Source organism: Molothrus ater, chromosome 2 (genome assembly GCF_012460135.2).
Source record: "Molothrus ater isolate BHLD 08-10-18 breed brown headed cowbird chromosome 2, BPBGC_Mater_1.1, whole genome shotgun sequence".
NCBI classification, from domain to species: Eukaryota; Metazoa; Chordata; class Aves; order Passeriformes; family Icteridae; genus Molothrus; species Molothrus ater.
In genome coordinates, this window is record NC_050479.2 from 78,254,955 (window position 1) to 78,282,306 (window position 27,352).

Below are 27,352 nucleotides of genomic sequence, written 5' to 3' on the forward strand. Positions count from 1 at the left end.
TTTCCAGAACATTTCTGCTAGACACTGTTGGGCTGCCTTGTGAAATGATCTTTGTTTCCAGATTGACAAAATGAAACAGTGGTTCTGTGACTGCAGAATACACTGTAAAACAGAAAAGTTCAATAAACTCCATTTAGAAAAGTCAGAAAAGTAGAGCACAAGCTTCTCCTTAGGTCTACAACAGCCCCTGGGATTTTATGATCCACTGAAAATGAAAACAAACCCTTTTGTTTGGAATATGGGATTTATGGTCTTTCCCTGCTTACCTCAGGGGAAGTTTGTGTCAGAATACAAATCTGAGCCCATCTTTCCCTGAGACTCATCTCTCCCTGGACCAATCTCTTTTAATGACTTATCTAAGGAAGAATTTTTCATGTACATGGTTGTTGAGTTCCCTGCCTTACCTGGGTTCTGCCAGATAAAAAAATGAAACATTTAACAGCAGACAGGGCAATAATTTAGACACAGCTCTGATTTCTTTTAAAACAGAACTACCTCTTTGTTAAATATCACTTTGAAATCCTCAGTCCTTTTTTCTTTTTTTTTCCTATAAGTTTTACCGATCATATGCATTTTTAACGACTAGAAAATGCTGTGGGTTTTAGCATATATAATTTAGGTAACATGAGATAGCTTTTTTTTAACCAAGCACCCACCCAGACTATCACATGAAACACCGGGTTTCAGATAAATCCAATTTAAAGTAGGCAACTTTAAAAAAAATCCCAACAAAAATTGTCCTATTTTTAACAGCAATTTTCCCCTGTATTATTCAGGATATAATTCAATAAAATCTGTACAAAGCCAAAATGCGATAGATAGGGTGAGGCAACAATTCTGTAACAACTAAGCATACACTAACTATACTTTAACACAAACAATTTTCTGCTGGAAAACTACTTTTTTAGGGCAGTAATAATTCTCTGGGCTTTCATTCAGAATAAATATTAGGGACCATATCACAGTAAATACCTGAATAAAGAAGCACAACTAGCACTAAAATATGAATATTATTCAGTCTAATATTTCCTTTGATTTTGACATAACAAATTTTGCAAGTCACAAAGTAGATCACATTTGTGTGTCACCTGATTGTATCTAATATAAATCTAGATGTGAGGTTGTATAATTTTTAATATATCAACTTACTTAGAATCCTTTTTGGCTGCTGACACATCAGCTAGATTGCAATGATCAATAAAAGCAAAGAAAATGCTGAGATATTAGAATCTTTATAATTCCCCTAGTCAATTTTTCACACAGTATGTAGTACCCAAGTTTTATGTCTAAACTTGTCCAAGTAAAAATGCAATTCATATGATAATGAAATGTCAAATAAGTCTTGAGCCAGAGATCTGGATATTTAAAGTATCTGATTTCATTAGGAAGCCATTTCTTAAGGATATAGGGAATGATCAGATGCTCTACTCATCTTCTGTCAGCATTCAAACAGAAGTGTATTTGTTTAACTAGAATTTAACTTCCTGTTCATAAATCACTCTCCAAGAGCACTAACATCTCATTACCGATTTACACTTACACATTATATTATCCTGTAATGAAGATGAAGCCTATTAGAACAGACAGTTCACCACGAGTTCAGATGCTGAAGAAAAACAGTGATGGATTGTGTGGAAGGAGGGAAAAAAAACCTGATTTGCAGATGCTAAGCTTGTTGATTTGGCATCCTGCAAGACTTGGGCAAATTTGTGTCAGACAAATTCTCTAATACACTTCTGGTTTTGGCCTGGAACCTGCCTGGAATGCAAACTGTGTTAGAACTGTCACATGTTGCCAGAGGGAAAATTGGCCTTTTTGTACATCAGAGTGGTAAATCAAATCAAAATGACACATAGATACCACTAGATACATGAAACACCTCAAAAATGTTTATTTAATTATTATTATTTTAGACACTGGAGCAAAAAATAAAAGAATGAGGTAGTTTTGTTGAAAATAAGAAATGTGCCGGTACAGCATGTAACCCCACAATGCTCTGGTTTCCAGCGCAGAATGCATAAAGCATTTCACAACACCTATGTAGCAACAATGAGAATTTAGCATTGTGACAAATACTGCAACAAAAATGTAAGTTCAGTGGTAACATCAACAATGTAGAGAACAAGTGACACATGCAGGAAATTGTAACCAGACACTTGGAGCTTACAGGAATGCCTTTAGCTATTAATAGTGAAAATGATAACATGACTGAGAAACAGTTTCAATCCAAAGATGAAACTATAGGAAATGAAAGTCTCATAGGTAAGTATGATGATGTGAGAACCTGTTTAGACTATCACCTTTCAGCTGGAAATTATAGAAATTATTGAGCTGAGTTTGCTTTGCTTTGTGTTGTCACCTGAGGCTGCAGCCAGGGTGGCACTGACGTGTCCTAAATGCAAACATGTTCAGAATATTTCTGACAATTAAATGGACCTCTCATAGCCTCTCATCCATTATTTTCTCTGGGTGTTCTCCAATACACCTTTCTTGGAATTCCTGCAAGCTGACATCATGGTCATAATCACCAAGTCCTTTTAAAGCCAAAGTCCCAAAATATTTCAGAGAAATAGCTGATGAGGGATTATGATGTCTGAGCCTGGGGGCTTTGCTGCACTTCTGTGTGCTGGTTTCATAACCGGTGATACTGTACTTTTGTCCTTTTTTTTCTTTAATAATCGTATCCAAGCAATCACAGGAGGTCATTTGATTCATTACCTACATTCTTCCAAGAAGAAGAATATTCAAAATAGAGTCTGTAATCTTTGGCAATCACCTTCTGATATGTTAATCAGAAGGTGATTAAGGTCTCTAGTGCCTTTGTGGGATGGTGCTACATAAGTCCTACATGATATGTGAGAAAACACACATCCTCTTAAAAAACTGACTGAAAAACACACAAACCCTCCCATGTCCAAAAACAAGGGAATTATGCATAGCATAATGTCTTAGCTTAAAATATTTTCATTGCAAATGCATAGATTATGATAGCAATTCTGACCACGCAAAATTTCATCTAATTTTAGCATCAAGAAACCAATGTGCATGTAATAAAATGGTCATTCTTCATCTACTGGTTTTTGCTAACAGTCATGAAAGAGCAGGAATGTTTTGCTTTGCCTATCAAAATAGAGTTTGCATTTAGTGAGAAAAGTAATTCTTTCACCTGGAAGGTAATTTGATAACCAGTAACTCACAAGAAACAGGAAAATCTGAATAGCTTAGAATTTCTAAAGTAATTAGGATTCTTTCATTTTGAGACCTTATTCTTTGCCCCCAGCAAACAGAATTGAACTTTTCATTCACTTTTCAGCTAATTAGAAATCATCACTGAGCTTCTTACTAATATGATGCTCTTTCTTTTGGATTCTCTGTATATCCATCTTAATTAGCAGTGGCACAGAAAAGCACAGAAACAATTGACACTCCCACTAAGGAATTTTCAGCCCAGCTTGGTGGAAGATAGGCATTTGTCTAGCATATACTTTTCCAAGGAGGACAGATTTGGACATCCATTCTGGATGTAGGTCTCCTATGATTGATTTACAGACTTCCTTGTTGTAGAAAACTGTTTTGCATTACAGAAATTGGCTGTCTGTGTTCTATCATCTGCTCCCAACAGTGTTAATAGCATAGAGATAGGGGAAAAAAAGGTAAAAAGAAAAAGAAAAGGAAAAAAAAAAGCCAGTCCTGATGATTGCACCTTGCTCCAGTTGTGTGTGGATCAAAGGGGATAAATATGCAGGCTGTAACACCATTTGTTCACAGGCAGTGCAAACACTACTGATATGGCACCGTCTGATCTGCAGCATCCCATCTGCCAGCTGCAAGCACAAAAAAGGGAGAGCAATTAAGAATATTAATCAGGGCTTGAAGCGCTGCATGATTCATTATTCACACGAAGAAAGACCAAGATATATCAAAAGATAATGTGTTTACTTAAAATAAAATAGAAGCATGATTTCTTTAGTCCTGTATATTTAATGCAGTACATTTTTTTTCCCTGACTGCACTGAACTTTTCCCCAGATCTCTTGCACTCGCTTTGAATAGTCAAGCACTTAGCTCGATCTATCTCTGTCTAATTCAAGCTGCTGATTACTGATTATTTAGAAGCACTGAGTTAACATTAGAGTACAGCAGCTAGATTATTTCCCTGGTGATCTTCATTCTGGTATTTAATAACGTCATTTCATCCATTCCAATTAGACTTTTCTACTAACCAAAAAAAAAAAAAAGAGGGAAAAATTTCTATTAGATGTCTGGGTAAATGTACAAAGTATAACTGAGAATTTAATCCTTGCTGTGAAATTGCTTGGGAATATTAGCAAAACCAATCTGTGAGTTTCATAGAGAAAAATATCTTTTCTGTACAGCAGAGGTATTTCTAGAAAGAATTTTAACTTCTGCTGAGGAGCTATCTCCCCATGGATAAGTGAACACTGTAAAGATCCTTAAAGTGCTTAAAGATGCAGATTGGTGCCCACAGGGATTTCCTAAATCCTTAATAGACCTATGTGCAAGCAGAAACCACAATTCAAAATCTAAAGAAATAAAACATCTAGTCAGAAATCCAGCCAAGAAAACCAGCATTCTGTTTGCATAAAAGCCCCAGAAAAAAAATCTTTTTCATTGCTGCTTGCTGGGCTATATGGCCTTCTTGCTTAACTGGCACTTGGGACACAACAGGCACCACCAAAGCAGGGCTCTTCTGCACACACATCCCTAAGCTGGACAAAAGTGAGGTTCAGTGCTTTCTGAATCCTGGCCAGCAGCCTGCCTCCAAATCAGCACCATCCCTTGTACATATCAGGGACTAGGAGGAAGTGCTCGTCGTGGATAAAAAACCCAGGGTACTCATGGAGGTTATTTGCTGCTCCTTAGAAACCTGACCTCCAAAGAAAAGCTGCCATTTCCACAGCTGGGGAACCAAAAAGTAGCTCAAGCTGACTAAGGTACTTATTGAAGATATTCCACTTCAAAATTAAGATCAGATTCCTGAGCTGAAGGTCCACATTATTTTGATTCAGTCTCTTTCCAGAAATAATCAGGGCTCAAGATTTTAAAACATCAGGTGTTAAAGGAAGTCTCAGTTTGGTGCATAAAAATGACAAAAATTATTTTATGCATTTTTTAAGGTAGGGATCTTTTGGTTGTTTTTTTCCTGGATTTTAGGTCAAACAAGAATTTGCACCTGTCAGGACAAACTAAGACAATGATGTATGCAATTTTCACATAAAGCTTTGAAGTAGGCAAAAAAAAGAGCCTTTAGGAAAATAAAGAACCTCAGATAGAGGCCTTTAAAAAGATTAACCTATGAAAAGTGCTCACAAGCTCTGCAGTAGAAGCTTGACAACCCTAGGCTGCCTTTGAAAACCATCCAAAGAGAGGCTTTCAATGATTTGGAATCATTTAAAGAAGGTCTGCATGCCATCTTTAGCAATAAAGTAAGAACCATGGCACTTGATATCTTCTGTCATTAAAAGCTGGAGTATAACATTAAGCAGGTTGAAAGCAGATGGCACACTAAAATTGAATGTGTAGGTGAAAAAAAAAAGTAGGGCTAGCTGGAGAAAAGCACACAGAATTACAATCTTTTGTGAGCAGACAACATAGCAGTGGGAAAAATACAAAGAGTACAGTATGCATTTATATGTGTCAGTTTCAAAAATGATCAGAGCTTTGGCAAGAATGCATAAAGTTTAATTCTACAAAATGCAAGGGACAGGCTGGGTAGCATGACTGCCTTATTCAAGCTTTCCTGTTAAGAGGGGTTGAGCACCTGGATGGCCCATTCTTTGCTCAAAGAAAGAAAACCTACATCAAAGCAACATTTCTCTTTTTTACTGAAAAACACATATAAGGGACAACTCTTTGGAAAAGTTCAATAAAGACTGAACATGTAACAAACTTGATACAAAAAGTCTTCAGTGCTTCAGACTCTCTGAAAACAAAACCTTGTTTTAACTTCTCTGGTCACATTTTGTTTGCTGCACTTCCCACCACTGCCTTTCTCATAGTCTCCAATACAGGTCTGCATTAACCCTTTCTTCAAGCACAGTAAAAGATCTCAGAAGTTAAATCATTGCATGTTCTCAAAAAGAAGCTGTGTCCAAATGGTTGACATTCATCATCGGAAACTTCATCAGTCAGAAAATTCTGTCTCTAACACCGGCAGTGTCCAGAGTTTAAATAGTTTAAAACCATAGGCCTGAGCATACCAGAGTAAAAATCCTGAGTGCATATTTAGAAAAAACTTCTGCTCTGAAATACTTAGGGGCCACCTCAGGGCCATGTCAATACCTGTACCACAGAGTTGGTACAGGTATTGAGCTGTACCCTGGGGTTGAAGGGACAGGGCTGTGGCTGAGGGGGTAGTTTTTGTTCATGCCACATGGTCTAGAGCAAGTAATCCAGAACAGCTTGTACCATCCAAAATCAGGAGGTTGTTTGTCATGTAAACTTAGACATCACATCCCTCAGTTTGGAAAGTCCCACATGAAACACAGAACCTCCCATGGTGAAATCTCCATTTCTATATCCATATTTATGCATATGGAGCTACTCAGGCATAACACTGCAAGTGAAAGCAAAATACAGCTTAATTGTTGAGCACAGAATGATGGCAACAAACTCCTCTTTAGGAATTTAATCTTACTAGGTCCTCATATTTTGAATGTCTTTATTTTCTTATTTCCCCACAGCAGTTTTGGGTTTTCCTCTTAAAGAGGTTGCAGACATACAAGAGGATACAGATCTAACAAGCTTCGATTAGAGGAGAATATCCTGACTTCCCAGCTGCAGACAGGCACCTTAATGGTAGCCTGATATAGAAGGAATTTCTTATGCCACTATCAAGATCTTTTCTGTCAGTAGCTTTCATAGTACTGTCAGATTAGAGTCCCCCTCATTAACTGTCAGCCACTATCTGTTTTTCAGTGGAAGAAAGAAGGAAGGAATAATAATCCTCCTATATACTGGATGGCCTGTAGGAGAAAAATGTCACTTAATGACATTTGTTCAGCAGATAATACTAGACAAAATAAAGGGCAGGGATGTTATTTTTTTTCCTTTTTTCCTTTTCTTTTTTTTCCCCTCCAGAACTCCTAGAAGAAATGTTTGTTACTGTTCTCTCTGAAACTGGCTTTGCAGGTGACTTGGAGGTTTTATTTCAGAAATTAGTCATAGATCACTGAAGGGATAAAAGAGTCCCTTTTGCAGTCCTAAGCACACTAGAATATCTTCCTTTGCACTTTGTGGCTGACAGCAGTTTTCTTTCATCCTCAGGCAATGGACAAATTAAAATACAATCCTGGCCCTTGTGTCTTCCCTCCGACCACTGTGCACAGCCTTGCTCTCAGCTGTGTCAGATATTGCCATTACTGCACCTCAGCTGCTTTTCTCTAAATGAAGTGGGGAGAAAAAGAATTGTCTAAGGGGTTTTGTCTTTCAGAGGATGTTTTTCTTTCCTTCAAGAAAATTCTGAGTCTGCCAGCTGGCAAGCTTTGCACTTAGTGTATCCTTAGCACCCTGGCAGAAGCACAAGATACCCCTGGCCCTTCAGGAACAGGTGTTTTCTCCTTCAAGGTTTTATTTCCACCATGGAATTCCTGTGTTTCTCTGCCTCAGAAAATAACTAGAAATACAGAATTAAAATTTAAAGATAATTAGAGAAAAGTGGAAGCAAACTGAATAGCCACAACATCTTTAAAACAGTACACAGACAGCATTTATCACTGAATATTTCAGTGATCTTAACTTTTAGGATAGCTGAGAAGGCTTAGAGATTTCCACGTCCCCTCTCCACTCAGCATATGGACAGCCCTAATACTCATGAAAAAGACATGCAAAGGCCACAGCCAACATCATGGCTTTCTAAAATCCCTTCACTGATTCTACCTAGCCTGGCAGTAGAGATAAGAGGACAGCTGGGAGGGATAAGAGCAGCAGCCAAAGTCTCAAGGGAAGTCACTATGTTCCTAAATCAGAGGATTCCAGGAAAAGATTCAAGGCATAAAGTTAGACAAACTATCATCTTCAGTGGCAAATTTATGCTGCATCTTTCTTCATCATTCTTGCCAGAAAAGTAACTGGTAATGTGCCTGATATGGTCTGAAAAAGCCTTGCTATTTTGTACGTAGAGTCCAGTTGTCACACAAGTAGCAGGTTTTTGCTTTGTCTGTATTCAAGGCTTTGCAAAAACAGATGTTGCTATATATCCTTACAAGACAGGCCTTAAATGTAATCTGTTTTAGACAACAGTCTCAAGATAATATGAAGTAGATTTTTCTGTTTTTCTTTTCTTAGCTCAGGCAGCATTTCTTTTCCTTCAGCAGTGCTGTCTGAAGCATCTTGTTCATCTTTGTTTTGATCTCCATGTGAAATCTGCCCAAGACATACATGCTCCCAAATCACAACAGAAATCACCCATGTCTGTGGAGGAGCAGGGAGAACATGAGCCACATCAGTGGCCTTTCTTATCATCAACTTCACTCACTTCCTTGCCTTCTATACAAGCACACAATCCTAGGCTATATCTTAGAAAGCCCAACTGTGGCTACCTAATGAACTAGGGGGTAAAAATCTCTCAGGACACTTTTAAAGGTTGCAGAAAATTTCACTAATTACTGTGAAACTTTTATAGTAAGGGGGGAGGGGGTGGGGTGTGGTGGGGGAACCCTACAAACCACAGTATCTTCAATCTTAGATTACATAGGATTAATGGACCTCAAACTAAGAGGAAAAAAAAGAAAAAAAAAGTCACATGAGATGTCCACCTTGTAGTTCACTACCTTGTAAATTGCTTACATGTTATACGGCAGTGTGCTCAAAAAATGGGAAGTACAACAGACAGTCATGAGCCATGGCTATGATAGACAAAATAACCACTGTACATGTTTAGGATTATTTCTAAAGCTGTTGGTTCCATCATACTTCTGGTGTTTGACCAGCCTAAGTACCATGGAGCTGTGAAGGCAGGGATTAAAGACAGCCATGGAGGTGATTCATCCACAAAGGACCAAGCAAGCCCACCACAGTGCTTGTTCCTGGACAATAAAGGCAATCACTGACCTGAGGATTTTGCCACAAGACTTACATCTGGCAGTTTGTCACCTGAAACAGACCTGACCTTGGAGTTAATCCAATACAGAAATATTTTCATGGTTCTGTATATCTATTTCTAAACATCGTAATCCCTTTTGCAATACTGCTCTAATATATTCCTGCCATCCTTGTATATCCATATTTCTCTACTGTTGAAAGCAGTTGCCCATTAACTAGCAAACAACAAAGCATTACATTCCTTTTCCTACCAGTCTTTGAAAATAGTCCTGTGCCTTTCTCTGAAACTTTATTCATAAGTTTCATGGGTACCATGAAGTAAGGGAGCATCTTTCTCACAGAGCAGCATGGGCCTGGGCAGGTAACACCATGACTCAGTTAAGAAGACAAGTTTTCCATTGACAAGTATTGGCCAATGATAGGCAAAAGGCAAACTGAAGCCTTGTGGAAGCTGAATGGCCTCCTGTGAGTTTGTAATAGTTATCTGAGCCATCATTTTTCTTCCCTTTAGCAGGAAAGAAAATACCATCTATTAATATACCCTTGATGGTGGCAAGACCAGACCCCAATAATGCACACAGGCAGGAAGAGGCACTCACTTGAGCAGCATTCCTATAATTCACCATGGGAAAACACACTCTGCACCATAAATAGACTCTTAATTACCATGAATGTACTGTCAGAAGGATTGTGAAGGAAAATTCCTTTAACTCCTTCCAATCAAGATACTACAGTGATTTAATTATAGAAAAAAACGAATTCAGTCTTCATGCCTTGAGAAAATAGAAGCTTAGCACCTTTGATTACTGATAATCTTCAGGAAAAAATTCTGGAGACCTTAAAAATTCTAAAATACATCAAACTCAGGAGCAATTCTGAGAGCACCAAAAGACAGATTTATTTGTCAGAGTAAGTTTTGGGACCTTTAAAATTTAAACAGCAATTTTTTCTGCATAAGAGCTCAAGATAAAATAGTATCTTGGAAAACAAGCTCTGTTCTTACTAAGAGTCAGCAATTGTGACTATCAAATTATCCAAATTTAAAAATATCAGAGTAAAAATGTGTTACTTTGGCCTTTGAGAAGTCAAAAAAAAGGCTATTGTAGAAATGTTAACAGATGCAGCATACACAAAAACGGGAGTGCTGTAAATCAAATGATACATCATTTATCTAAAAAGAAAATTTATAAAAGCCTTGCTAAAAATCAGTGTGCCATTCCTTTCATTTCAATGTCACCATTACCCTGCAAATATAAAACACTTAGAGATAATATTTTCAGAAGAAAAAAAAAGTTGTGGCCTCAGAATGTTACTAAGAAAAGATGACAGATTGGACAGAATTAGGTTAAGGGGAAAAATAAACTCTGGAGGGCAAAACCTATGCAAGCTTGTAATTAAAACATGCAAATCTCACAAATTGCACTAGGGCTGAACCCTCACTTCAGTGGTGCTGAATATCAGTGGTGCTATAACTGAATGTCATGCTTTTGCCTTGGCCCAAAGAAGATACTTCTCTCATTTTACACTTCAGTTTGGTTCCAGTAAGAGAAAATAGCACAGCTCTTGATTGAACCCGCTTTGGGAGTGTGGATTTCAGAGAAACCCAGACTCTGTGCCACGTGACTGATGGGTTCCTCACTGTGTGCATCCCGCCACACTGGTCTCTCCACACTCAGAGTCCCTTTTAGATCTAAACTTCCACACTGATTTACTTATCTTGAAAGAGTTGCAGTGCTCTGGTTCAATCCTTCTGAACAAACATATAATGAGCAATGTTTTTCACAAACTTGCTACAACTCTTGTGACCATCTGAAAACTGATTTACAATATCACAGATTGGGCAACATAATCATAGTAGCTAAAGATAATAATTATTGTTGCCATCTGGATGCTTTGAGAAGTTTGCACTTCAGTTTCTACTGGAGTCAAGCTGGTACAAAAGCAGAGAACAACAACAACAAGTTAAATTTACATTAACAGAAGAATAGTTGCTAATTCATAATCTACAAGGGGAAGCACTAACATTAGTTTAAATGCAATTTACACAGAAATATTCATGAAATTTTGTAGCTATTTTTCAGCTTGTCAAGCATATTGATGAAGCAGAATAGTTTCCTGATTATCAGTACTTTTACTTCCAACAGTACATATCACATCCACTGAGAGCCAAAGGTTTGTTTTGATACCTTTTCCCTACCCCTACCAGTGCGATTATCCTTAAAGCCGACAGCGGCAGAGTGTATTTAGTGCATTTCCCTGCATTGCTGCACTCACTGTGGTTTGCAGGAGAGGTTGATAATATCGTAGGAAATGTTTAGACCACCTTTAGCACAGTGCTGCTCCCAGGCATGGCAGGGGAGGGCTGAGCTCTGCCCTGATGTGCAGCGCCAAGCAGCAGCCCACTGCTATTAGTCACACGCTGCAGCACGGCTGAGCAGAGACAAGTGCTGGGGGATGACAGCTTCGGAAGCAGGGAGAGGTGGCCTTTTCATTTGCTGTTCTGTGGCTACCCCTGCAGGCAAGGAAGTCACAATCTTCCCAAGACAGAGGTGCTTAGGGAGTACATGCACTCAGATAAGTGAGCAGAGATTCACCTCAGAGCTGCAGCAGATGTCTCTGGGGCATCAAGCAAGAGAAGGAGTGAATTAGATTATGTGGGAAGCTGGAGGTCAAGAGATGAGCCACAGCTATGGGAAGGGACTACGTTACAATCCCATTTTGAGGGAAATATTGTGTGGGAATATGATTTTTTATCCCTGCCAACAGATTTTAAAAAGGTCACAGGAGAGAAAAAAATGTGTATGGCACACAGAGGATATGCTCTTGTTCCACAAAAACAGCAACCCAATTTCTGTCAGCTCACATTGATTTTATGACCATCAGTGCAGTGTCAATTTACATAGGAGAACTGATCAAAGACCATAACTTCAGAAAATATTTTTGTGTAACAGCCTAATTCCCTGTTATTACTGTTTATACCATGGGGGTTCACCAAAACAGTGAGTCATCATTAACCCTCCAATTTATTTCAATTACTTTATCAAATGCAGCATAAATAATCCAAATAGCATAATCTAATTCAAGCAGGCCTGCATAATGTTCTTAAAAAGAAAAGAAAAGAAAATAGGAAGAATAGAGATATTTCTGCCTGAAAGCAGCCCACGTTCAGTGAAGGTCTGTTTAGCTCTGATTTTGCTAGGATGACAATTGCATTGCTATGAACTTTCACAAGTAGGATATTGCAAAGTTTAGCTTCCCTTAAACCAAAGTATTGTCCTGATACACTCTCGAGTGAGAACAAGCCTTCTCCCAGGTGCCTGCCAGAGTGGACTTTGGACACTCCCACGTTCTTGGTTCCTTCTGTGGAGGGCCGGGAGTTGGACTTTGATGATCTTTGTGGGTCCCTTCCAACTCAGGATATTCTATGATTCTGTAATGTAGGTCCCCTCATGGATTCCTCTTTCCTGTTCACCATGTTAATTCTGCAAACAATATCAGCAGTAGAAAGCTCTGCCACAGGAGCAAGCAGGGAGCAAGCGCTGTAATGGTTTGACCATGTCGGGCATAACCCATTTCTTTTGTAAGAAGAAACAGGTTCACACTCCAGCTCTTATTTCATTTCCACAGCCTCTTGCTCACCTGTAAAGAAAGAGAGAAGAAACTTTTACCAGGCCAAGCAGTGCAGATACTGAGCCAGCTGCTGCACCCCATGGAGACATGCCATGAGTATTCCCCTGCAGCTCCCAAGCCAGGGGTCTGAAGCATGTCCCAGGAGGTGCCACATGGGATGTCATAGGGTGTTCACTATGCACAGGTTGTACAAAGGAGATTGTCTTTCAAGAATAATTATAGTGTTGGCCATGACAGAAAAGAAAAGAGATGGGCTAGTACAGAAGCCAAATTGGGACCCAACCTAAAAAACCTAACAAACCTTGTTCAGGTGGAAGGGAGAGTTGCTCCCCAGCCACCCCTCAGTGTAGACTGAGAATGTTTTATTTCTTCACTCCTGATTTTTTAATGTGCAAATCGGATCTTTGGCATCCCTAAGGGCTGCTCCGGCCATCCCTAGCTTTCCATACCCATGCTAGCCTAGCAAGTCTGGCGAGGTTGTCCCAGGGGTGCAAAGTGGCAGGTATAGTTTAGCTGTCCCTGGCACTGGGCAACTGCATGCTCTGAGCACTGGTTTCTATAGCTGCAAGCCACAGTGGGGTACTGGTTACCCAGCAATGGTAAAATGAGCTCCCTACCTTTGCCAGCAAAGCTGCTCTGTCTCTGGTAGCTATTGACAAAAGTCATTAACACCTGACATGCTAATGTCCAACACTCACTTTTTAGATAGTTGTTTAACTTGCATCATTTCAAACAAGTTTGTCTACTTCACACTGCTCACTTGGAATCAGGATTTGATCTTATTTCAGTCAATGACAGTGTTTCTACTCATAGCAGGGGAGCAATGTTTCAGTCCAGCATTAGGTCTGTCTCTAAGGAGCATCTCTGAGATAATTTATGATGAAAAACTTGCACCACATTTACTGGAAGAGAGAGAGCTGGAAGCCTACAGAGCTATTGGACAGGGTTTCCTCTTAATGTCCTTGATGCAGAGTGTAGGTCTACCAGCACAGTGCAATGCAACGTGGAGCTGCCTGAAATAACTGAGCATCAGAACAAATATACTCACCACCACAGAGATCTCTGCTTCGCCTAATTAACACTGCTGAGAAACAGGGCTGATTAACCTGGGCAGAGCGCCACAAAACCATGGCTATCCTGCTTCCAGCACTTCAGCAAACTCATTAGCGCTGTCCTGCACACCGTTGCACAGAAATGAATTTGTGAATGAAGACCTGAAGAAGGGAAGCCATCTGATAAATGCCTCAGCTCTTGGTGGCCCTGATTAGAGGGAGGTGGGGGAGCACATCTGAACCACACCCTGCATGGAAGTTTTGCAAAATGGAAGGCTTGTTCCCCCTGCCTCCCCTGGTGTGAGAAGATATCAGGAAGCTCCTGGCAATTATTTGCTGCAAAATGTAGATCCAGGTGCATGCTCCTTGTTCTTTCACATTAAGACAAAAAAGATCATTCCTGATGACAGGGGTTTGGAACTGCATGATCTTCAAGGTCTCTTCCAATCCCCAACCTAATATTCCCTGTATCACAAAAGGAAAAGCCTCCCTCTAATAGAGCACTTTTCCTTCCTATTGATGAACATGATCTAATAGTGATAGCTGACCTAAAAACAGAAACAAAGAAATATTGTGTGTTCTCCCATTATAGCCACTGAAGTAGCTACGGTCCCATTTCATGGAAAGAATATGTAGGTGATAATAACCTCACGAAAATGAAATGAAATTGTGCTGTCACTAATTCCATTTAATGCTCTAACAACATCCAAATTAGATGTGCTTATTAGTTCATAACATTGCTTGTTATAATTCTTAATCTCAAATAAATCTCTCCACAATGAGGAACTAATCTAATGAGCTAGTAAAAAAACAAAGCAGTTTGGAAATAAATATTCTTAATGACAATCATGTGTGTGCCGTGGCTGCAAACTGCCCAACACTCTTGCCCTTCTGTTGCTTTTTCCTAGTTTTCTGTGGAATGCCCTCAGATTTCCCTATAAATGCTATGCCATATCACTATTACTCTATTTTAAAGGAATTTTGGGGAAAATTAGCTTCTTTTGACATATTGCACTATCTCTTGTAGATTGTTAAAATGTTCTGAAATTTCAGCATGCTGTTATTCTAGAGTAGTTCACCTGGACATAATTCAGTGATGAATAGGAGATTTAAAAACACAGTCATATATGAAGATTAATCTCTGCAGTTAAGCAATGCTGTCAACAAAATTAACAGCTTTCTGTCACACTTTCCCTTGTATGAGTTCAGTTTGACTGGGGAAGGAAGAGAGAAGGAATCTCAAGCCATAATTCCACCAAAAAGAAGCTTTAATTTTCCCCATGTTTTTGTCACATAGAAAAGGGTGCATTTAGAAAGAGAATGTTATCATGCTCAAGGAAGGGTCCATTATACACAAAACAATAAATTAGTAGGAAGGCTACTGCTTCTGACAAATGAGACTCTTTAAAAGTTTGTTGGAAAGGATTCATTCATAGCTCAGAAAGACAAAGCAAGAGACTGCTGTTGTAATGTCCTCTGGCTAGTCTCCATCAGTATTGCCAAATGATTTATTCAGATCACTGACAGCATTGGATCTCTAATGATCCATGTAAGTGAGTTAAGATTAGTAGACCTAATAGATTTAAAAGAACAGAGAAAGCTTTCCATTGCACATGCTCATCTCAAATCAGCTGTTTCATGCTTCTGGACCTATGTTTAGCTTTATAATCTTATATTTTGGACTAAAAAAAGGACTTGTGTAAATTCTTCAGATTTTATCTGTTGGTGTTTCCACAGATCATGGTTTATTTAATTCTAAAGTCTAAGAAACTTTACCTTTTCCCCTAACCATGTTTCTGAGCATAATGATCATTTGGTCCATTATGTTCAAACTGGATTACTGTATTTGAATCTGATCACAGTTCACTCTCCCAGCTCTGCAGGAAACACCTGCCATCTTTTTTCATAGATGATGTCACAGCAATGACTTCAATGAATTTAGGTTCTCATTATTTCAGTGATCCTTCTATAAGTATCAGATTAGTAAGGGCAACTGCAGACCTGTGAATCACCAGATTTATGTGCAGCTCCAGGAAAGTCAGATCACAGAGTTCAAAACAAAGGTGCAAAATGGCTGCGAATGGAGTCTTTTTGGGAAATAAAACACAAGACCTCCTGGATCCTACTGACATGCAAGGCTTCCAAAGGACAGTAGACAAGATAATGGAAAATAAATTGACCAAAGACTATTAAAGGTACTTATGACAGAATCACAGAATGCATTGGGTTGGAGGGAACCTTAAAGATCACCTTAAAGATCATCCAGTTCCAACCCTCTTGCCATGGGCAGGGACACCTTCCAGTAGATCAGGCTGCTTAAAGCCCCATCCAAGGTGTTCTTGAACACTTCCAGGGATGGGGCCTCCACAAGTTCTCTAGACAACCTGTGCCAGTCTCTAACCACTTTCACAGTAAAGATTTTTTCCCTTAAGTCTGATCCAAACCTACTCTCTTTCACTTTAAAGCTGTTCCCCCTTGTGCTGTCACCATACGCCCTTGTGAAAGGTCCCTCTTCAGATTTCTTGTAGGCTCCTTTAGATACTGAAAGGCTTCTCTAGGGTCTCCCTAGAGCCTTCTCTTCTGCAGGCTGAAAAGCCCCAGCTCTCTCTTTCTGTCTTCATAGGAGATACTTATGTCATTCAGGTTTTTGAAGCTCAGGAGGCTGTATGGCTGCAGATATCTTATCCTCTTCCATCACTGCTATTGACCACTGTCAAATATACAAATATACAAATATACAAATATACAAATATACAAATATACAAATATACAAATATACAAATATACAAATATACAAATATACGATGAGCAGCCAGATTCACCTCTGATCTGACACAGCATTGACACCTCTGTGTCTTTGCCTGGAAAAGAAAATGGCACAAATTTGGAATATGGTTCCTTGAGGGAAAGCTGCAAAACCACTTTCTTCCTTGCAGCCTTGCAGGAAGAGTGCCACGAACAGCTCCACCTGCCTCAGCTCTCCTCTCCATCCCAGCTCTCCTCTCTATGCCCTGCTGCTTTCTTTCACTCCAAAGGCTTTCAAACAACCTGCATGAACTACAAAGCAAATCAGCTACAAACTAGTTTTTAATGATGGCCATAATTTAAAACAAGAACAAATCAAAAACCCTGTCAGTAATATTACCTAAAAAGGGAGAAAAACAGATAAAGTCTCAGTGAAATCACCCAGCATCTCCAGTTCAACTCAGGCTCTGTATTGATGTGCAGCAGGATAATATCCTTGAGTAGGCTTTGAATTGCTCATGACAGAGGTACATTTCTGTCAGTTGGTGCTGTTATTCTTGTCACTTACCCTGTCTCCCTGTTCTCTCTGTGCAGCAAATTATGCCAGTCAATTGTCTGCCTCTTTCACAACAGTTTCTGTGTCTTCTTTCAGACCATGCAAAGACATTCTTAAACAACTTTCTGAAAAAAATTTTGCATAATTTTCTGCACTTTGGGGACAAGATTTAGGAACCAAGGCACTTCTTTCTCCCTGTGTATCAGTTTATCAGGGCACAGATATACTTCTGTCAAGCTTTATAGTAAGGCTCAGAGAGTGGTCAGGAATAAAAAATGGAAAGAATAGAGATATCATTTGCATTAAGAATATGGTTTTTGTTCTTTGTATTTCAACCTTTGTTCTGGCTCCATAGGTCATAAACAACCCAATGAAAAAAGAACTGTCCTTATCGACCTGAATAGCAACTAGCAAAGTAAGCCATTGCCTCTGACTGAGATTTTCTTGTCTCCACAGCACCTTTTCCCACTGATGATCAGATTATATAAAAAATTACAATTATGTCAACATCTATAATCTTAAACTGAATCTTAAACTGAAAATATTCCCACTTTTTACTATTCACCTCATTTACTGAAAAAAGCCACCTCTGTATTTTAGACCATTTTTTTCTGTGGAATTGCAGCTAGGTATGTGTGTTTGATTGGTGTGTTTGCATAACATTCTCAATACCACTGGAACCTACAGATTGACTCTTAATGCAATTTAACAACAGTTTGACAGATTATTAAGTTTCTACAAATTTCATGCAAACAAATGAATGGCCAGAAGCAGAGGAAAGATCCCATTCATGCCCCAGACAAAGGAAAGTACACCAGCTTATAGACATGAGGTATATACCTCAAACAAAGCCCAAAGAGAAAAGGTTCAGATGAAGATCATATTTTCTCTCCCTTCCCTTCATCTGCCAAAGATATAAATCCAAAGGACACCAGGCCTCAATGCCATTGCTTATAAAATTACTCTTCTGCCTTCTACTTCAGTTAGCATTGCAAAGCCTAGCACTTAGCACCCAGAAGCAGGAGAAAGGATGGAAGAGATTTTGGCTTATGCTTCCTTATACATGTATAACATTAAAGACTAAGGATGATCTACGAATGAGATTTAACATAGATAGTCCAGTGCAGTTACTCACATTATTTACTTGCCTGCTGTTTATGGAAATGGATCTCAGTTGCCCCCAGACTTCTAACTGCCCTGTAATGTGAGCACTAAATTGATGGTGATTACAGTTATGCATGTTGTTTATAGACTAAGCTGCTGGTATTAAAAAACACCTTTCTTCTTGTAAGGAGGTGAATGCATTATGAGTTGCAGACACAGCCCTTTAGCTAGCTCCAGTCAAAGATTCCCAATTTTATTTATTTAGGTATTAAAGCTTCAGTTTTCCATATGTGAAAACTAAAAAGGAAAATCCTGCAAGCCATTACTCATATGAATATCACTTTGTTTTTCTTTTCTTTATCATTTGAATGACTCACAGGCAATTAGTAATCTGCACCAGAGCAAGGATTCTATATGGCCAGATTGTGCATTATTAATTTATGCAGAGTACCATTTACTCACATAACTAGGCATGCTGATTTCAGGAGGACTACTCACAGGAGTAAAAGTTATTTTGCTTATGGAGTTCTAAATTTCTATCCCAGGAGTATCATGTTTCTGGAAGAAACTGTTAATCTTAATTTTTTTTCTTTGCTTTAGGCAGAAAACTGAACTGAGAGTGTAAGCTATCTTAATTAAATCTGATCTGAAGCTTTGCTTTTCTAGTTAGCTCGTGCATTCTGATGTGTAAGCTGTACCCTAATCACTGCTCAACATAGTCTTCTGGGTGATGATATCTAAATATAACAATTAGTGCAGAAAGAAAAAAAAATTAGTTCAGACTAGACAATATAAGAGAAAGATAAACTCCAGGTGGCACAGTTATTTTTTGAAAGACAAAAACTGCATTCCTCACTGGCAGTCAGTGCTCATAAATTAGAATTCTATTTAAAATGTGTCAGTGACATTTTCATATCTATTTGTTTCAATGTCTATCAGCATTTAAAAATTAGTTGAGGTTGTATTGCTATTACAAAGGTTAAATGAAGAGATTATGAGTTGCACAGATGTTTATGGTTTGGGTTGATAGCTCTGGGACATCCCATTCTGGAGGCATTGTGTTCCAGTTCATTTTAACAGTAATTAGAAATACCCCCGTAACGAGGTGCTTGCTGCTGAAAACAACTTCATTAGTTTGGGTGATTCTATTGGTTTCCTTTAGGGTGAGGAATGAGTGTTAATAGTTGTAATTTAATAGGAAAATTACCGAAGCAAGGAAGATTCCACTGAATCTTAAATGAGGCATTAGACAGACTTTTTTTTCCCCAAATAATGAAATATAAAGGAAGAGCAGCAACCTTACAAATTATCATATGAATGGATTTACCCTAGACCAGATGAGCAATTTTGTTTAAATATTTTAGATATCACTTGAAGTTGGTAGGAGTCTATGCAGAAAATATCTATTAGCTTAACAAATTCTGAGGACATTTAGCTGCCTGCTTGAGCATTTGTACACATTTTGACACTGAACCAAAAGCCTGACTGTCAGAAAGGCTGTGTTCTCTTTCAGAGAGCGAGAAGGATTTTCTTCCACTGGCAACGTGATGTTACTCAGCATGGAGAATCTTCTTTAAGGTATCACCAGTTCTCACCAGGCAAAGCTGCCCCAGTTATGCTGGATCCCTTCCTCTTAGGGGGATGATGGATTGATGGTAAACTTGCTAGGCTGCCTGAGCTGAGCTACATCCTTGCTAAAGATTTCCTTTCTCTGCAATAGGAGGTGCTGCCTACTCTCAGCCTAGGGAACATTTTCTTTCCTGGGAGGACATGTATTATTGAATTGGGTCTGGCTGAGGTGGAGTTCATTTTCCGCACACCAGCCCCCACAGGGCTGTACTTTGCATTGGTACCTGAAAGGAGCTGATAACACCCCTGAGCTGATTTGGCTCCTGCTGAGCAGTGCTGGCTGGGTATTGGGGCTGTCTCTCCAACATTCCCTCACCAGTACGTTGGGGGGGGTGGGGGTGTCAAATCTTGGGAGGGGACACATCCAGGACAGCTGACCCCAACTGACCAAAGGGACATTCCATACCACATGATATCTGCTCAGCAATTAATTAAGAGAAAGTGAGGAGGCTGCAGCATTCATTACTCTGATGTTTCTATCCTGGAGCAATTGCTACATGTACTGAAGGCCTGTTCCCTGGGAGGTGGCACAGCATCATTTGCTGATGGGAAGCAGAAAATAAATCCTCTGTTAACCTTTGCTTCAGCACCCAGTCTTTGCTTTTACTTTGTTAAACAGCTTTTATCTTGACCCATAAGGTTTTTTTAATGTCTTATTTTCTCCCTGCCATTGCCCTGCTGAGGAGGGGAGTTTTAGAGTGGTTTGGTGGGTACCCATAGCCCAGCCAGGTCAACCCACCACATCCTAAATCACACCTAAACTAATCTCTGTCCTCCAGCTCCTACTGAAAATCAGTATGATCTCCAACAGCTTTTCTGGAGGCCTTCTCTGACTCTCCTTTCTGCCTTCCCTCCCTCCTCTCTAGTCTCTCCCCTTCTTCAGCTCCTCAGAAATCTCTAAGGCCCCTCTGATGGAATGCTGGTCTCCTTAAGAAGAGCTGAACAGAATGAGGGTGTTCTGTGAAGATGCTGTCTGTGACCTGCTGGGTATCTAATTCAGGGTTCTAGCCAGAGAAAAACATCTTCCTTGATAAAGTAATCCAAAGCCACAAAAGCAAACACTCCCTCTGAAGAGATTATCCACTATATCACAGTCAAGGTCAGGGCAGAGGATAAGCACATGCCCAGTAGGAAGTTGGCTACCAGAGGTCAATGGAAGCAACAACCTCTCATCAAAACAAGAGAGAGCGACTGCTCAGGTTTCACAACAGCTTTGCTTCTCTTTCTGCCTTCCTGCACTAAGTCCCTGGCAGAGCAGCTCCCTTGCCCAAGGCAAAGTTGTATTTGCTTTACTAGAAATGGCAGCTCCTTATCTACTGAATGAAGCCACCTGTGTCTGCCTGTCTGACCTTGAGAAATTAAAAACATGTGGTTCCGGAAGGAGGAAGGAAACATCTTTGGAAGAAAGGTGCTATTAATATCTCCATCAGAGTTTAGAAGACTTCAAGGTTTGAAGACCAGTTCTGCATCTGAACACAAAAAGAGGAGAGGGGAGGGGGGAGGGGGAGGGTAGGGGAGGGGAGGGGAGAGGAGAGTTTTATTTTTGACAATGGATGCCTCTATTGCAGTACTTGATGTTTTCATTATGTGAAGCCCTTGATGTTTTCAAGAGCTTTCCAATGATAGCAGATGTGACTGAAATTGTGTTAAAGAAGTGCACTTCATAAAGGATGACATATACAAAAATATTTTTAAAAGTGAAAGTATAAAAAAAGATGTAAATAGAAAAGGAAATCAGGTGGAAAACAGCCCCTGAGTAGAGACTATGAACACCAATTCAGATAAAATATTTATAGACACCAGTAAGAACTACCGTGTGATGCAGTAAGAATTTGAGAAGGGACGCATGAGGGTCAAGAGTATCCTGAGACTACAGACATCAGAAGTAATTCAAAATAAATTCAAAACTCAGAAAGACACTGGAGTTAGAAAGTCATAGAGCTCAATTCAGAGCTTTCCCTGCTACAAAACAGCCAAAGGCCAGCCCTGGAAGAGGGGGATGTAGCATAGTGGTTACAACACTTTTCAAGAGTTAATGAGTGTAAGAAGATGACCACAGAATGAACAAAGAGGACGATAACCAGCAAAAATGTATTAATAATGCATTTTTGTTTTTTCCTGATAGAGTTAAATTGGTTAAAAGCATGAAAGAGAAGATAAAGCCAAAAACTATCTTTGTCACAAACTAAATAATGGGAGAAAAAGCAGTTACCTTGATGGATATGATTCAGAGTCATTGAGAAGATGGCTAAAACATATTGGCAAAATTTTCTCACACAGCCTTTGCTAATATTTCTTCTCTTTAACAGATAAAAAGCAAGTAGCATAAAACTAGAAAACAAATGAACAATAAAATATTTCTGTTGCTACTATTTAACATTCTTCAAAGATCATAAGAAAGCCATGTTCAACTGTACTCATTGATTATTCTGTTTATTGCAAAGAAAAGCTATATAGTAAATGCTTTCCTGACCTGGGAGTGATTCAACCATATGCAATCATGTTTGAAATTAAGATATCTTATTGTGGTGATTGTAGTCTAATGGTGCTTATTCTGACAATATTATTAAGTATTGGTAGAGTTTGTACCTCTGCACTTCTATTCATTAAACAGATTTTCAGAGCCCTTCTTCTATGAAAGCAGGAAGAAAAAGATCAACTCAGTTTTCAACACTGAGAAATTAATTTAAGAAAGAAATCCAAGAAGTGGTCTCAAATTAGGCTTAATTAAAGTTTCCATAAAGAAGCTTTTTGCCACCTATAAATAACACATCTAGGGAGGATGAAGTATATGAATATTATCTTTGATCTTTATTGAAATCAAGCAAGTAAAACCAAATGTGTGTATTACTCTCCTTAGAAAATCCTTCTAGCTTAGACAAGATAAATTCAATAAATTATATCCAGCATCAGGAAAAAGAAAAAAGAAATTATTCTTCTAATATTGAAATGCACACCAGCCTGATAAGCAGAGAACAAGAATTTACTGGACATACACTTATTCTCCCAGCACAAGTGACCTCTGGAAATTGTAAAGAGCCTGAAAAGACCAGAAAAGTAGACAGCATTCAGCTGAAGGTAAAGCTATAAAAACAAAACACCTGGTGAAGCTTCCAGGTTATGTAAAAATAAGAGCTTTCTCTGTTAGGTGGCTCCTAAGTGGGAAAGAAGACGATACCTTCTTTCTTAACAGAAAGAAATAACTTTCTGTTATTTCCTCCTTCCCCAACTGAAGTATCTGGGCCTGGCAGCAGAACCCTTGGAGTTACACAGAAACAACTCAACAGGGCCCAGAAAAAGGAGAGGGTATCTCATATATGGCACCTTCAGCACTGAACGATCTCAATTTCCCTCAAGCCCACCATATCCCATGAATGCTTTATACCCAAGTTTTTGATCTCTGTTTTGGGGATTTACTGAAGGCAAAAGATAGGGCCCCATCAAATCTCTAGCACAGATCAGAACAAACTTGCTGGCTGCGTGACTTGTTCATTTCCTACAACCAGCTACTTCAGTGTCCTCCTATATATTTCCACACCTAAAACTACAATAATAATCCTCTTCACAGCTCCTGATTCCTGAAACAATGTGTCTGGGGATTTTACCATCTTCAGCAGTTTACAGAGATTTCCAAAAGATACCTAAAAAATTCCTTTCTGCAAATTCTTTGAGTCTACAACATAAAGCAAAGAGATTTCAGATAGATTACTTTTAAATCACAAAGTACAGAGTTTACTAGCACTAGCAAGTTTACTTGACTTCTTATTTATAATCTCCTAGGTGGGAAAAAAAAGAATGGTTACCCAGAAACAGTTTGAAGTCTCCATCCTTGGAGTCTGTGAAGACACAACCAAATAAAGACCTGAGAAATGTGGTCTGATTTCACATCTGACCCAGCTTGGAACAGGAGGTCATACTAGAGACCTCTGCAGTCTCTTAAAAAAAATAACCTGTGTTCCTATTCTGTATTATTACATAGGTTCAAAAATTACAATACTCAGAAAGAAATATATATATATATATATATAACCTTTGAGTTCAATATTTTACTCCCAAGGTTCCAAAATTATGCAGGTTTGCATTTATATCAGTACTGATAAATTCTTGGCCCATTTCAGCAGTTTTCCTTAGTCATTTGTCATTTGCCATGGTTAGAAACAAGACACTGGACAGATGGACCTTTGGTCTGACACAGCAGGTCTTTTGAGATGGCTGACATAAGGGAAAACAAGGCACTGTTTACCTGTCAGACCAGGCAGTAATATGTTGTCAGAGGTTTCCATGGAAGCAGCACAGCATAGTTCAGTGTCAAGCGTGCTGCATAAATAATGCTTTTAGAATACTCAAGCTGCAGATTATTAGAAAGACAGAAGAAAGTTCACATCACAAATCATACTATACAGCAGGGAGGTAATCAAAAGACTAACTGCCGCCTCAATGCCAGCAAACTCACAAAGATTTCAAAATGTTAAATGTAAGTTTACAGCTGCAACTAAATTCATCTCTTCAGTGCAGGAGTACAAGAATAGAAAATACTCTCAAAAATGTTTAAGAGCATTCCAATTTAACAGTTTCAAAGGTTCCAACTATTCAGTGTTTTCATCTGGATGAGAATTCATGTTTGAAGCAACCACCTTCACCTCCGGGCTCCGGCAGGCACAGGAGAGCAGCTGGATTCCTTGCCAACCAAGCCAAGGAGGGGATGCACCTCCTGCACACTGACCATAGGTGACCACGAGGCTCCTGGGGTGGTCCAGTGTAAAACTTCTGAGATGCACACGGTGTGGACATCAGTACCTCTGCAACAACTCCACAGGCTGACCCCTACTGCTTCATGCTACTGCTCTACAGTGTGGCTGATACAAACACAGCCAGAGGTGATGAACAGTTAAAATCAAATCTCAGAAGGAAACACGATTCCCCAAATGGGATCCAGGGATTAGTTTTTTGGGTCCTCAAAAATCTGGGGAACTTGAAGAATTCCCCTTTAGGCTGCTTGCTGATTACCAGTAGTCTGGGAACTACCACACTGATGCCCATGCTCCCCACCCTGCTGCAAATCTCTGCATTGTGACCAGTGACAACAAACCCCACTAGCAGGATCCTTCTCTGCCAGTAGCTTGCAGCCAACTCCTCTTTATGAGGGGCTTGCTCACGATTCAGGGCACATCCCAGAAGCCACCCTATAATTGTCCTTTGTTAGCTTCCTCATACATATATATAAATGCACTGCTTGAGGGAATGAAGTGAAGAAAGAGAAGACCTGTGATTAATATTAATACAATCACTGTGAGTTTCACTCAAATCAGTAAATTGAAGATGCTGAATGTTTGGGAAATTCTGCACCTTTCAATCTCCAATCACTTCTACAGCTGACTGTATTTATCAAACTCCACAAAACAAAGTACAACAGATCCAGTAAACTCTGATAGCACTGGAGATCTGACAGAGGAAAGCAGAAAGGGAGGAGGACAGTCAGGGAAGTAAGACCCATTTGCACATTCCTGGGGGCACTCAGATTTGGGGACTCCCTAGAGTAATCAGAAGAAGCCCAAAGCAAAGCCTGGGCCAGCTGACCCAGCTGACCTGCAAAAAGTCTTTTCTACCTCTACCCAAACTGCCAAGGAAAACAGAGCAATACTAATCAACACAGGATTACATGAACTGTTTAAGTCAACAGGATTTATCATTTACCATCAACTCAAAGGTCCTCTTTCAATGTTCATTAACTCAGCAGTGGCTGGGGGTGTTTACCATGTCTGACATTACAGCAACCTTCATCATAAGTGAAGATTTAATGTCTGAAAAAGTAATCTACAAATGTTTCAAGCAAATACTTAGAGGTCACTCATTTCATTCCATCTTGATTTTACCCTTCAGATTATTTTCACTTGTATTTGTACCCCACAAAAAGTTACTCTGAGTAGTGAGGAGCAAAATTGCAGCCAAAACATACAATTTAACGCATAAAATGTTTAAATTTTGGAGGGAGGCAAAAAAAATCAATTTCAGGACATGGAAATTATTTTCTTATTCTAGGGCTAAGCATAAGCTTCATATACAGCAAAATAGTAAAATATTCCTTAAAAATACAGGTAAAGCTGTATCTGGGCTGTTTTAGACTTACAGAAGGAATATAAAGTGCTATACTATTTTTCTGCAAGTACCAGTATGAATGGTGACATTTGCTGTCACAGACCTCAGTACCTCTGAACAAAAGATAGTTTAAAAATAAAATATCTTGCTAAAATGATAATTATTGACAAAAATATAATGGCTATGATTTCAGATCAAGAACACGTGATCACATAAGAAATGTAAATCCCTGAAACAAATCACAACAGGGATTTGAGCCTGAATCTGGCAGTCCATTCTCAAACTCTCAAATGATCAGGCTAGCAACTACCCTCAGCTGATCTTCACTAATGTGCTTGAGCTTTCAGGGATAATTGCAGAGCATCTTAATTTCATCCTGCAACGGAAGGACTGTTCTTATTACTTCTAAAGAACTGGAAATGCTGTCTAACAGTCAGTTTCTTTTTTTCCCAAATAAATATCAGTGAGAGCTTGCTTTAGCTTGCTTTTAAGAGAGCTCTGCAGTGTTAGAGATTCAGCTGGAGAAGTTTAAAAGAAATATCATTGGTGGTGCAGAACTTTTTTTATGCTGTCATAAAGCCAGGAGAAGTCAATTAGGTCTAGTACTTCATTAACGATGTTCACAAATCACATTTATGGCAAGTCTCATATCTATTGCTCAGTTAGAATATGCCATTTGGAAAGACTGGTTTTGACACCCTTATATGATAGCACTGCAGCTACTGCTGGGGCAATTAATTTTTACTTGTGCTCTGGAGAAACCAAGCAAAACTTTCTAAGGCATTTGGCCAATTACACACTCTTTAGGGCAATGAAGCCTTTGCAGGAAGCTTGGCTTTATATTACCACTACACTCCAAGCCTTAATGAAATTGCTTCATGACAGAAGCCACTGGACTATTGAGAAAAAGCTACAAAAATAAATTAATGCACAATTGTGAATCTGCAAAGACATATCTTTCAGGTTTCTGACTTTTTATTAATGTGCTCCACCAAGCAGCCTCCCCTGTGTACAGTTCTAGCAGATATTACAAGAACACCTTTTCTTTTTGATAAATGATAAAGGCCATCCATGGGATCTTCATAATGGGAGTGTTGTATTCCCTTTGTTTTATTACAGTATTTCCAGAGGAAAGGTGTTACTCTGTTCTCATGGGGAAAACTTGGAAGATCTGGAGTTCCTTTATGGATGCACTGGCATAAAAATCTACAGAGGAAGCTGGGGAATTGCAGGCTGTTCTGCAGCTCTGATACAGCACATCCCCACTAATATATGTGTCAGAGCATTGTAAAAAAAATAGCAGTGAAGTTTAAACAGAGCAATAAAAACTGTAGTTTAGGAAGAGGCAAAACTTTGAAGATTCTTCCTGACTACAGCTCTGCTGTACGCACAGCCCTGCACCAATATGATCCCCTCATACACATGTACAGCACATGAAGTAGGGTGCTGAGCTTGCACAATTTCTTGGCTGCAGCCCC